This window comes from Ambystoma mexicanum, chromosome 8 (genome assembly GCF_040938575.1).
Source record: "Ambystoma mexicanum isolate Mex_15411 chromosome 8, UKY_AmexF1_1, whole genome shotgun sequence".
Lineage (NCBI taxonomy): Eukaryota > Metazoa > Chordata > Amphibia > Caudata > Ambystomatidae > Ambystoma > Ambystoma mexicanum.
The window spans coordinates 830,584,874-830,598,357 of NC_090929.1; positions in this window are offsets into that span (position 1 = coordinate 830,584,874).

Consider the following 13,484-nt stretch of genomic DNA (forward strand, 5'->3'; position numbering starts at 1 on the left):
TGTTAACAAAAAGTAATGTATATTAGGTTTTGCATGCAACATACCATCAGACATTTGACAGGAAGAGCCACATTGTTTTCATGAAAAAGGGTATCTAAGCCAGAAGCAAACCCTTTTGCTGGCTGTGGGACACTTCACAAAGAAAACCCCCACTACCAGTCTGGATTTTACATCTCCAAGCTAATTACAAACCGCAATAAAGTTTCCTGCTAAAGGTGTGGAAAACCCAGTACTCCCCAGATGTGTGCTGGCTCTGAAGGCAGTTACTACAGGGGAATGTCCCTTGGATGAAGCATGACCAAATTGTGTGAAAATGGGTGATACAAGGAAGGAGGCTGAAACTAAAACTTCAAAGAGTTATTCAAAAATAAAAAATAAAAACTCTGCATGTACATGCTTGCCCGGTGAGACCTTTTGGCCTGGAGACAGAAGAATTTCCATTTGTCCCACATGAAGATTTACTATTCATTTAAAAGGACTATTATCATTTAGGCCTTTTTGCCAGCAACCATACGACAGATTTCTTCATTTATATACCATTTGTTTAGGATATTTCTAGGCGATTTTAGAGATATAAAAATGTATGCACCTGCAAGTTAGGGAACTGTAATGGCCATCTAAGATGTGTTTCTGGCTGATCAGAAAATGTTCTGAATGTGAGAGTTGGTGAACAGGTGGAGGATAAAATTAGGAATATGAGTAACAAATTACATATTCATAAATGGTATGCTTTTTACAGAAACAGAAGAAAATTTCAACATGGCCATGCAACATGTTGCAGAACTGGCTGTCGTCCTATTAGCTGAATCAGAAAATATGTATATCATGGCAGTTATTAGAAAAATTATGAAAGTTTTCCACATAACTAGTTGTTGCCAAATATTTGACATGAGAACAAATGGAGCTTGTAAATTAAGCTGCCATATGTCTGCTCCAGACTCTTAATCAAATCCATAGAGAGGGGCTGAAGTGGGGAGGAGAGAGAAGGGTAACTGTCCAATCCTATTGTGTGACCTCTTGCAGGGTACTTCCCCAAGATTGTAACATTGGTGGTGTCATTACTACTATATAAGTGGGACTGCACTAGGAGGAAGGGACAGAGTTGTGGAAATATACCATAAGTAGTGCTGCTGCAACTTACCGTCTGACAACTGTGAGGAAATACCAAAGGAGATTGCTCAGAGTGCATCTGGGTGGTGCTGTCTATTTCTAGGAAAGCCTAAGAGCTTACTGGGTCCTATGGTGGAGAGAGGGAGGGCATCCTTGGGAGTGGAGTAACCAGACCTCTGCCCTATCTTTCCAGAGTTCCCTGAAACACAGCTGGCATTCCTGAACTTTAAACAGAGGCTTTCTATATAAGTAGAACGAGCCCTAGGAAACTAAACGATGGGGCGTCTGTTCGGCTTAAATCCTTTCCCTTTATAGTGTGTGGGGGAGGCAAAATTCGGTAGATCCTCAGCCTATTTAACTAAACATCTTAATTTAATGAATTCCCTATTTGGTGGCCAACTATGGGGTTATTTTTCTTAAAATTGGAAATTAGCAAAGCTCACTTCCCAGTGTGCGCCAAAAACTATAGCCTATAATTTTAATTGGGTAATTCTTTTTGTCCTGTTGAACCCAACTTCTTTAAGGAAGAGCGGTGTCTTTGCATGTAAATCAGTCCAATCTTTTTTATCTAGCTTCCCCAACACAGGACTTTAAGTAGAGAGGGGTCTTAAATCCCAAATCCTTAAATCATTCACATTTTTCTGTCCGACTTCTGAAAAACAGGCAAAAGTAGGTGGGGCAGGGGAGTCTGAAAAAGAAACTGCTAAATCACCAACCAAAAGTGTGGGTGAAACTATAATATAATTGCCATATGTATTGGTACCAATCTTGAAATCCTACTGCTAGCTATTTAAACCCACAGGAAAATCATAATTGCACAGCACTACATTTATAATTGTTTTGGTTATTGATCAGTTTAACTATTTCTTGAAGTGAAATGTGTAGAAAGTAAAGGTGTCCAGTCAACTGGTCGACAACAAACTGGTCGACTGCAATTTGGTCGACACCATTTGGTCGAATGCCAAATGGTCGAATTTTTATTTTTTTTAATATATATGTGTTTTGTGGGTTTTCGTGTGGGGAAAAAAAAAAAGAAAGAAAAAAAAGGGGGTTGGGGGGGGGACCCCCCCAAAAAAAAACAAAAAATGGGTAAAAAAAAAAAAAAAAAAAAATTCGACCATTTGGCATTCGACCAAATGGTGTCGACCAATTGTCCTGTCGACCAAATGTTTTCGACCATTTGACTGGTAACCGAAAGTAAAGAATTGCGATTTGTGTTTTGTTTTAGCTAATTTGTGTAATTGATTTGAGTAACCAGAAGTTAATGGTGAGCCACAAAGCAGGTGATATGTGTAGTGCAGTGTGATTTCTATTACTTTTAACTTAAATACATAAAAATATATTTCCTGTACACTAGCCTGGTCCTTGGCTCATTGATAGCTCAGTGGGAGGGATCCAAGGAGCATGATATGCATCTGAAGTAGTGCTGAATAAAAGAATCTGTTAAACAGTTTTTTGTGTGACAACTTGTTGAGGGTGGTCACTCAATAAACTGTTACACATTGGGGGTTCATGACTGGGATTTAGCTCCCTATTCCTGACCCGTGACAAGTACATTATGACAGTTTATTCATTTTGATGCAATTGCATTAAGGTAGAGGGAAAGTCATCTTTGTTTTGTTAAAGTGCTGTGAGGACTTGACCCCTGAGTTCCAGGCAGGTGTGTAGGTGAAAAGGTAAATGACTTGTTTGAGGAAATCAAGCAGGAACGGGTGATTTTTGCCCCTGCATAAAAAAAGTTTTACTAAGGTACAAAAAGCCATTTTGAAAATGATACTGTGAAAATTGGTGAAGCCAGTGAGCACCTCCTAGCTAAATTATTTCTTAAAGGAGAATGGGTTGAGGATGATGCTGGAATCTGGCAAACCAGAATTGTGCTGGCGGTTACCTCAGTAAGCAATGATATTTGACTTGATGGTGGAATATTGCACACAGCACTAGAGGCATTTTACATGACCCAGAATGCTTGTGAAGAACAGACACAAATGGCTTAGCGAACTCCTCAGTTATATTTTCATTTGCATTCAGTGGAAGAGTGTTGGCAAAATAGTGAGGCTGGTACGATGAATTGTCACAACACCCATCAAGAAGACCTCCTGACAAGCACATGGGCCAGGAAGGTTCTCCACTAAAACCAGGCATCCTTGGCCTAGGCCTTCTTGGGGCCAGTCCTGGCGCCTTTGGCGCCATGCTCATACTTGATAAAGGACTTGTATTGGGAACTACTTTATTTCAGTGTCAATCAACATGGAGGCATCCACATAGCTTGGCTCCTTGGAACCAAGCTATGCGGTATAGTATTTTTGGGTGTGGTACCATAGGAACTATTTTACCTGGACTACTTTCTTGAAGCTATTTAAACCACACCTGACTGGGATAACACGCTTCGCGTTACTTTGCAATTCTGCAATGTGACGCTCACCGTGTTCAGCTGCACCAGTGAACCTCGAAAGAACAGCATCTGTAAAGGAGAAAAAAGACATTGTTAGCAGCAGCAGCTTACCTGTAATTTCATCGTTAGCTGTCCACGGCTCTTGAGATCAGCATCCTGGAACCAGCGCTCCTCCCGAACCGACGGATCTGCAAAAAAGGAGAAACAAGGCAATAGACATTTTAACAATTTAATGAACGGTGCCGAAAAGCTTACCTCGCAGCCACTCCTCGACCAGCGTCGCCTCAGGAATTCCATGCACGGGGTAGGCACCATGACCTGTGGGAAGACAAGACAACAGGTTAGCAAGAGGCAAGGCATCATAGCGCTGCACGTAGTGCCTACTCACCACATCAAGGCACTCTAAAAACACCATTACTTACCGGCGAGACCCAATTTAATCTATGCCACATATTGGACTTCCGCGCACCTAAGGAAGAGAAAAGACACTATTTAAACCAAAAAGGCATGCAAGGACAATAATATAGCACAGCAATAAGACCTACCTGAAAGACTCAAAGTGGGCCGGCATCAGTGAAGTAACTCGATCGCAAACGCCCACCAAGCACAACGCGCCCCTGCCAAGAAGGCAGGACGGAGAGCACACCTGCATTAAAAACAAGGTGAGGAGAGGTCCAGTGAGGCCGCGGGTATACGGGGTGGTGGGGGACTGTTTATCCCAGTTGCCCAGTCTTGAACATTGCCCACCTGTATTCCAGGCAGAACCCTCCCGCTGGTCACACCTGGGAATGGCAGAGAAGGATACCTGAGTCCCAACTGCTGGGTAGGTCCCCATGGAACCAGGTGAGCGTAACAGAACTTGAAGCCTGCCAAACCAATCCACCTGGGCACCATGGAGACATCGGAATTAGACCAATTGGCCCAATTAATAGGAGAACTGCACACCGAGGTTTATTCTGCCCGAAAGGAGACTAACACTCTCCGAAGAGATTTAATAGTGACTAAGGAGCGCACAGAAGACCTTAGCAGGCAATACTTGCAATCACAAGCAGGACATACACCTCTGCCTGAAGCAACCCGACGTTGCAGAATCCTACCCTGCCATCCACTTCCTCTACTCCGTTACAAATGATGCTACCAGGAACAGTTCCTTTGGCACCGCTGGAGCGGTTTACAGGTGATCCACGGAAATATGCAGCTTTCATGAATCAGTGTTGCCTTCACTTTCTTTGCAGGCCAGAGGAATTCCCAAACGACCAAGCTGGGGTAGCCTTTGTTTTATCATACTTGAGCAGTAGCGTAGCAGATTGGTCTGTACCATTGGTGACCCACGATGATCCTTTTTTACATGACTTTGGGGGATTTCAGAGGGAAATGGAGAAACCTTTTGCTCGCCATACCCCAGAGCAAGCAGTGGACAATGAACTCCTTTCCCTCCGACAGGGGAATCAGGACTTGTTAACATACATTGCTACTTTCAACAGATTGGTTGCCAAAGCTAGGTGGCCTGAAAACAAAAGAACCACGTTGTTTCATCGGGGCTTACGAGGCGAAATAAAAGACGTTCTAGCTCAAGTAGTTGGTCCTCCTCGAGACTGTTCTGAGTTCATAAATCTGGTCGTACAACTAGACCACCGGTGGCAAGACCGAAAAGCAGATCATTCCAGAATGGATCCTCGGGCTGTGTATGTTCGGTCTAGAGACAATGTAACCTGAGCACAAGAAAGCACTGTGGAGCCCATGCAAATTGGGGGGGGTGCAACCTCCATTAACAAAACAAGAGCGAGATAAAAGAAGGCAACAACAGTTATGTCTGTATTGCGGAAAACCTGGGCATTTCCTGAAGGACTGCCCAGTGAAACCTCCAAGGAAGATCGTCGGGGCCACGGAAAAAGATGAAGAGAAGGAATCTAAATCGGAAAACTACCCAGCTCGGCAAACGTAGAGGTCAGTTTGTCAAGTGAGAGGAAAGAGCCACCAACCTCACACTTTGCAATACCAGTGATCTTAATCAATAACCAACGGTCGTCAAGAATGCATGTGTTGAGGCATACATTGACAGCAGAGCAGTCGGAAATTATATAGATCAAGACCTGGCTGCAGAAATGGGGCTTCTCTTATGTTCTAAGCCGACTACAGACAAGGTGACTACAGTAGATGGGACAGAAATCGCTTCCGGACCCGTAACCCAATGCACAGCCGAGATAACCTTGCTGTGCTAGGACGGGCATCGAGAACTCATTTCGTTCGACCTCATCAAGGCACCTCAATTCTGGCTTATACTAGGGATGCCATGGTTAGTCGCTCACAACCCTTTGATCGACTGGCGGGCCAGGAAATTAACCTTCCCCAGTGACTGCTCTCCAGCCTGTTATTATCAAGAACAGAAACCAGCTTTCAGTATTTCTGCAACTCCCGGAGCGACAACATCAACCATGGGTGTAACTAATACCTTGCCAGAGGAATACCGCCATTTCCAGGATGTATTCCAGAAGGATCAAGCAAACACCCTGCCGCCGCACAGGCCTTATGACTGTCAGATCGACCTTGTTCCTGGTGCTCAAGTGCCTTGTGGTAGAATCTATGCTCTTACGGAACTTGAAAATCTTCAGCTGAAGACTTATTTAGACCAATACCTTGCAAACGGATTCATCCATCCGTCGAAGTCCCCTGCAGCCAGTCCTTTGTTCTTCGTGCTGAAAAAAGAAGGGGACTTGAGGACCTGTATTGACTACCACGCATTAAACCAGATCACTGTAAAGAATCGTTATCCCTTGCCACTTATCCCGGAAATGCTGGACCAGGTCAAAGATGCTCAGATTTACACCAAATTGAATCTTCCGGGAGCGTACCACCTGGTCTGGGTCAGAAGCAGAGATGAATGGAAAACTGCTTTCCGTACCAAATATGGTTTATTCAAATATCAAGTCAGGCCCTTTGGGTTATGCAACGCTCCGGTAGCATTCCAATATTTCATGAATGACGTCTTGAGAGAGTTAATTGATGTCTGCCCCCTAGTGTACATAGATGATATCCTATTGTACTCAACCTCAGAACAGGATCATATCAAGCACGTCCGTTCAGTCCTCGCCAAGCTCTGTGAACATTGTTTATATGCAAAGCTTGAAAAGTGTTTCTTTCAAGTAACCGAAGCAAGTTTCTAGGCTTTATCCTTACTCCCGGAGGCATCAGGATGGACCTGCACAAAGTTGATGCCGTTCTGAAGTGGCCATCACCAACGTCAGTAAAAGAAGTGCAAAATATGTTGGGCTTTGCAAACTTCTATCGCCGGTTCATACCAGACTTCTCCCAAGTTGTACACCCGATCACCGTATTACTACAAAAAAATAACAAAAAATGTGCCTGGTCGGAAGAAGCAGAAAAAGCTTTTCAGGAACTTAAGAAAAGGTTCACCTCAGCGCCAATCCTGCGACATCCATGTCCAGATCTTCCTTATATCGTGGAAACGGACGCTTCCAGTATAGCAATGAGAGCTGTCCTCTCACAAAGAGATCCTGATACCGGCCAGCTACATCCAGTGGCCTTCTGGTCGAAGAAGTTCTCACCTCCAGAAGTAAATTACGCCATTACGGACAAAGAACTCTTGGCAATCAAATCCGCCTTTAAAGCTTGGTGACACTACCTTCTGGGGGCTAGACACACCATTACAGTTATCATGGACCATCCAAATCTGCAATATCTTAAAACAGCTAAAGCCCAGTCTTCGCGCCAGTTGCGGTGGGCTCTTTTCTTCGCCGAATATGATTATGTCATTACATTTTGACCAGGGGTCAAGAATGGAAAAGCTGGCGCACTCTCTCGTACTGGCACTGATGACATAGTTTATACGGCCCCAGACCCAGTCCCCATCATACCCGAATACAAGTTCTTAGGCCTCACTACGGCCTTAACCCAAATGGAACTGCGAAAAGAAATTCAACAAACCATGAATCCGGATGCCTTCCTTGCATGGCAAGCGCAGGGGGAACAATATTCCATCAAAGATCATACCCTTTTTTAAGGGTCGTCTGTACACACCCACCAAGGATTTACAGCAACAAATCATTTCAGGTTATCACGATTCTTTGATCTAAGGACTTCCTGGAATTACCAAGACCTTAGCCAAGGTAAAACAGAACTTATGGTGTCCTACCTGGCGTAGAGATGCCATCCAATACATTCAGTCTTGTGGAGTCTGCGCACAAAACAAGTCACAAAAACAAAAGCCATCTGGCCTTCTAAAACCTTTGGACATTCCTCCTGCACCATGGCACACTCTTTCCGTCGACTTCATCACTGACCTACCTTCCAGTCAAGGGTTTAACACCATTCTTGTAGTCGTAGACCGATTCTCAAAGATGGCACACTTTATTCCACTCAAAGGCCTCCCTGACGCATCCACTCTAGCCAAGGTATTTCTGGGCGGTATTGTTAAACTACATGACTTCCCATCAGTCCTGATCTCTGATCGAGGTAGCCAGTTCGTCTTTACCTTTTGGAGAAAGTTTTGTGCAATGGCGCAAATTGATGTCCGGCTATCCACTAGCCATCACCCCCAAACGGACGGTCAGACCGAGAGAACCAACCAGACCCTTGAGCAATACCTACGATGCATGTTGCATCATGAATTAAGAGACTGGAATGACTTGCTATGGATTGCCGAGTACGCATATAACAACTCCTTGCATTCCAGTACTGGACAAACACCCTTTTACACCCTATATGGTAGACACCCACGCACCTCAGAACTGGATCTCCCAACCAGTTTGGAAATGCCAGCAGTAAAAACCCTTCACACCAACATCACTCAGGCTTTCAAAAAGGCCAACAAACATCTAATTTGCGCCAAAGACAAGCAAAAACAATTTGCCTACCAACACAGGAAAAAGGCCCCAGACTATCAAGTAGGGGACATGGTTTGGCTGGCCGCCAGGTTTATAACCATCAAAGGAACTCGAACCTTTCAACTCAGGTACTTAGGACCCTACACCATCAAGGCGATTATTAATCCAGCAGCCGTCAAATTAGATTTACCATCCAATCTACACATTCACCCGGTATTTCATGTGTCCCTTTTAAAACAAATGCAGCCTGGTACACGGATTGGAACACCACCAAAACCCATTCTTGTTGACGGAGAACCAGAATTCGAAGTTAAAGGCATACTGGACTCTAAGTATTCAAGGGGGAAGCTATACTATCTAATTGATTGGAAAGGATTTGGACCCCAAGAAAGATCCTGGGAACCCTGTGAAAACGTTCATGTGCCAGGTCTGATCAAAAACTATCATCGAAACTTCCCAACTAAACTCGGGCCGGTCATGAAGAACACTTTGAGAGGGGCCGTGGGGGGGAGTTCTGTCACAACCCCCATCCAGAAGACCCTCTGGCAAGCCCATGGGCCAGGAAGGGTCTCCACTAAAACCAGGCATCCTTGGCCAAGGCCTTCTTGGGGCCAGTCCTGGCGCCTTTGGCGCCAGGCTCATACTTGATAAAGGACTTGTATTGGGAACTACTTTATTTCAGTGTCAATCAACATGGAGGCATCCACATAGCTTGGCTCCTTGGAACCAAGCTATGCGGCATAGTATTTTTGGGTGTGGTACCATAGGACCTATTTTACTTTCTTGAAGCTATTTAAACCACACCCGACTGGGATAACACGCTTCGCGTTACTTTGCAATTCTGCAACGTGACGCTCACCGTGTTCAGCTGCACCCGCGAACCTCGGAAGAACAGCATCTGTAAAGGAGAAAAAAGACATTGTTAGCAGCAGCAACTTACCTGTAATTTCATCGTTAGCTGTCTACGGCTCTTGAGGTCAGCATCCTGGAACCAGCGCTCCACCTGAACCGACGGATCTGCAAAAAAGGGAGAACCGAGGCATTAGACATTTTTACAATTTAATAAACGGTGCCGAAAAGCTTACCTCGCAAGCCACTCCTCAGCGTCGTCTCAGGAATTCCATGCACCGGGTAGGCACCGCGACCTGTGGGAAGACAAGACAACAGGTTAGCAAAAGGCAAGGCATCATAGTGCTGCATGTAGCGCCTACTCACCGCATCAAGGCGCTCTAAAAACGCCATTACTTACCGGCGAGACCCAATTCAGTCTATGCCATATATTGGACTTCCGCGCACCTAAGGAAGAGAAAAGACATTACTTAAACCAAAAAGGCATGCAAGGACAATAATATAGCACAGCAATAAGACCTACCTGAAAGACTCAAAACGGGCCGGCATCAGTGAAGTAACTCGATCGCAAACGCCCACCAAGCACAACGCGCCCCTGCCAAGAAGGCAGGATGGAGAGCACACCTGCATTAAAAACAAGGTGAGGAGAGGTCCAGTGAGGCTGCGGGTATACGGGGTGGTGGGGGACTGTTTACCCCAGTTGCGCAGTCTTGAACATTGCCTACCTGTATTCTAGGCAGAACCCTCCCGCTGGTCACACCTGGGAATCGCAGAGAAGGATACCTGAGTCCCAACTGCTGGGTGGCGTCCCCATGGAACCAGGTGAGCATAACATGAATCTGTCTGGAGACATATCACAGGCCCAGGATCTTGTTCAACAACTCCAAAATGAGCTGAAAACCAACAGCAAGCCAGTGCAGGGAGAGCGCTAGTTTTTACTGCACTGCATAATGCATGCACTGAGGGTGCAGATACTGTAAAACCGCCTTCAAACCCAATTTAATGATCAAATTGATTGGTCATAATAGAGGGTTGTTGCATGACATTGTGGCCCTCAAGCAACCACTCAAGACCCTAGACAGGGGAAATTGTCAGTTTATCATTAATGAAATGGACTCACAAAAGGAGTTTGATGAAATGCGCCAAGGTACAAGCACTCTGAAACAACAGAGGACGCAGCTGATTCAGGAAAAAGACCTCTTGAATCAGCATAACTGCGTTTTATACAGAGGATACATCAGTTGGAAATGGAGGTAGAAAAGAAACTGTTTCTCAGGAACTGACCACAATTAGAGTAGAAATGAATAAGCTAGAAAGATGTGTGAGACAAATAGAAGCTGAACTATCAGAGTTTCGGAGAATTGTAGGGATGAGCAAGAGAAAGAGATTAGTCTCCTGAAGGAAAAGCACCTTTAATATGCATGCAGCATACAAGGCTCGCAGAGGGAGAATGAATCACTTCACCATGAGGTGCAACAAACAAAAATCAGTAGCTCAGAGCAGGGTGCATGAGATTAATCATGCCTTAGTGTCAGAATTAAAAAGCCAGCTCTCGGAATACCAACAGGAAGTAAGGACAGAGAGAAGCAGGTGTGAGAGTCTCACAAAAGAAACTGAGAACTACAAACAGGATCTGAGGTATCCTGACCAATCTGGATATGGGACTAGGCCCACTGATCAAGGTGAGATTCCCATCCCATCAGGGGCCTCAGGCCTGTCATTTACAGCCTCCCAGGTACAAATGGGAACTGACATCATTTATGCCACCGACAAACAGCAGGGGAATATGAGACAGTTGGATTTACCCAGGTTTAGTTTGACAGATCCAGAAGGCCATTCCTTGTCTGATAAGGATGAATATTCATCTCTACCACGCAGAAGGGAAAGTGGCCGGACCAGTGTGTCGTGGGAAGTAAGGAATAATACTGTAAGTACTTCAGACCATGAAAACTCTTACGAGGAGAAAGTCAGCGAGTTGTATTGGCTGAAGATGCGACTACAAAGAGACCATCTTGCCCGCTTCACTGAAGGAGAAAAGCCAGACCCTCAGCCTTGGAAGGGCATTCTAAAAACCTCTCTAAATTCAGGGGAAGGGGGTAATTCCCCAGACTCCCTGGTAGGAGGTATAAGGAAACTAGGTTTTATGCATGACCTGAAAGGAAATCCAGGTTGATTGACCCTGTGAGTTTGCTTTGGTTCAGGCAGGAGTCCAGACATTGAGGTTCTGGGAGATATTCCCAGTCTCATTGAGATAGGGAGTGCCTAGAATACATGGAAGGGAGTACCAGTAGCAGCTCTGAGTCAGCAGGTGAATGGACTCTAGTGCAGAAGAAGAAGAATATAGGGAAACAAAGAAAGGGTTTTGTCAAAGAGCCAATCAGGCAGATCAAGGCCATAAAGAGATTCCTGACCCCATACCACAAGAATGCCAAGTATGCCATATGGAGCACCTGGAAATGTATGTGCATATGATGGCATCATTCCAGATCATGAATGAGGTGAATTGTATAGCAGTTGCAAAATGGACTTTCTCACCTGAGTACTCCAGTTTCTTTGCGGGACTGGAGGACCAGGATCATTATAAATGACCTTTTTGACACATCTTTCAACACATAGGAACCCGCAAGAGGCCCGTTAGGCTGCAAATAATTTGCAATGTGGGGAAGATCAGGCACCTATGGAATTTGTGCAGGATTTATAGCAGGTATTCGTTCAGACATCCGGGCGGGTGAACACCAATAGTAGGGAGTTCCTAACTAGCTACTTCCATGCTCTCCCCAAACACATGATGACTCAGTTGGTGCGTGATTGTCATGAGCAAAGGACCCTGTATTGGGTGATTGAACAGGCCAACAGGATCTATGAGGTCCAAAAGCCTGCTAAAAGTAAAAATATTGCCAAAACCCCCAAACCATCTCACAACCCTGCTGCTGCGAAGGAGGCAGAGGTAAAAACAACGCCTCCATCAGATCTGGAGATGGGGGGGCCCAAAAGTAACCCTCCTGCCAACAAGATAAATGGAAGGCAGAATCGACCCCCCAACCCGGCTCAATCGAATGGCAGTCGGGCAGTGACCCAGAGCAATGATACCTCTTACCTTGACATCTATATAAGTCCTAGGTATAAGGGTAATAAACCAATCCTGGGGTATGTATACACTCCTCTGGCCCAAGCGAGGGGAACCAATCAGGTAAGTACTGCCCCAGGAATCTTCCCTCTAAACTTCCCTCAGGAGAGAAGTATCATTCCACCTCCCAATCTGAAGTTTTTCCCCAGATATCCTGTGAATCAGAACATCCAAAACATTCCTCCTCTCTCTCCCCACTTCCAGGACAATAGATCCCTGAACCCAGGAGGAGGGAGATTCAGGACGGAATATTATGAGGGAAATGTCCAGTATCCAAGCTATTCTGGGAGAAGGGACATTTACCCTCTATGGGAGCAGCAGAGGTATGACTTGAGACCTCCCTAACACCCAGACAAGGTCTCGCAACTAGAGCGACGGGTCCAGCAACTGGCCAATGATTCGGTGCGCATGCTGAGGGCTCACTCTCACTCTCAACCTAACCTTGCTTCCCAGAATTCCCCAACACCCAGGTCTGATGCCCTAGGAGGGAAATGATTGGAGGAAACCTCCGACAAATCACTGGTTCCTGAGGCAAGGCCCTGGTGGAGGGGAGATGTCAAGCCCAAGAGGAAGCTTCATTTCTCACCCAAACAGAACCCATAAAAACCTCTCAGCCTGAAAGAGTCTCTTCTAAGCCAAGATTTTTAGAACCCAAAGAGCAAAGGATAAGTGCGAGAGGCCAAAGAAGAACCCACTTTGTGAAGGAACTCTGGATTATCCCCTGTGAAAGAGAATAATCCCTGGAGGATTCAGGTAAGCAGACCTTCTCTTTCAAAAATGGGAAATCCCTTCCAAAGAAAAATGGGTCCCAAAAGACCCTGAGTAGGACTGGGTAAGCATGGAGACCGACCCAGAACCAGAAACTATTCAACCCCAAACATGTGAGCCGGACAGAATGCAAATGAAGGGACTGTCCTTTCTCCAAACAGGTTCTGAGGACTGTTGCCAGGTAAAGTTGGACAGCCAAGGAGCCAGGGAAAAGGAGGATTCCCCAACAACTCCCATTGCGAGTTGGAAAATTGTATTTACAGATTCCCAAACTCCAACACAGAAAATTGCCCAAGATCACACAATATCGGAGTTCAATATTAAGAAAATGACCACCAGGCTGTCAAATAACTCACAATTTCTTTGCACCTTGCAGGAGAACGAAGGCTGATTG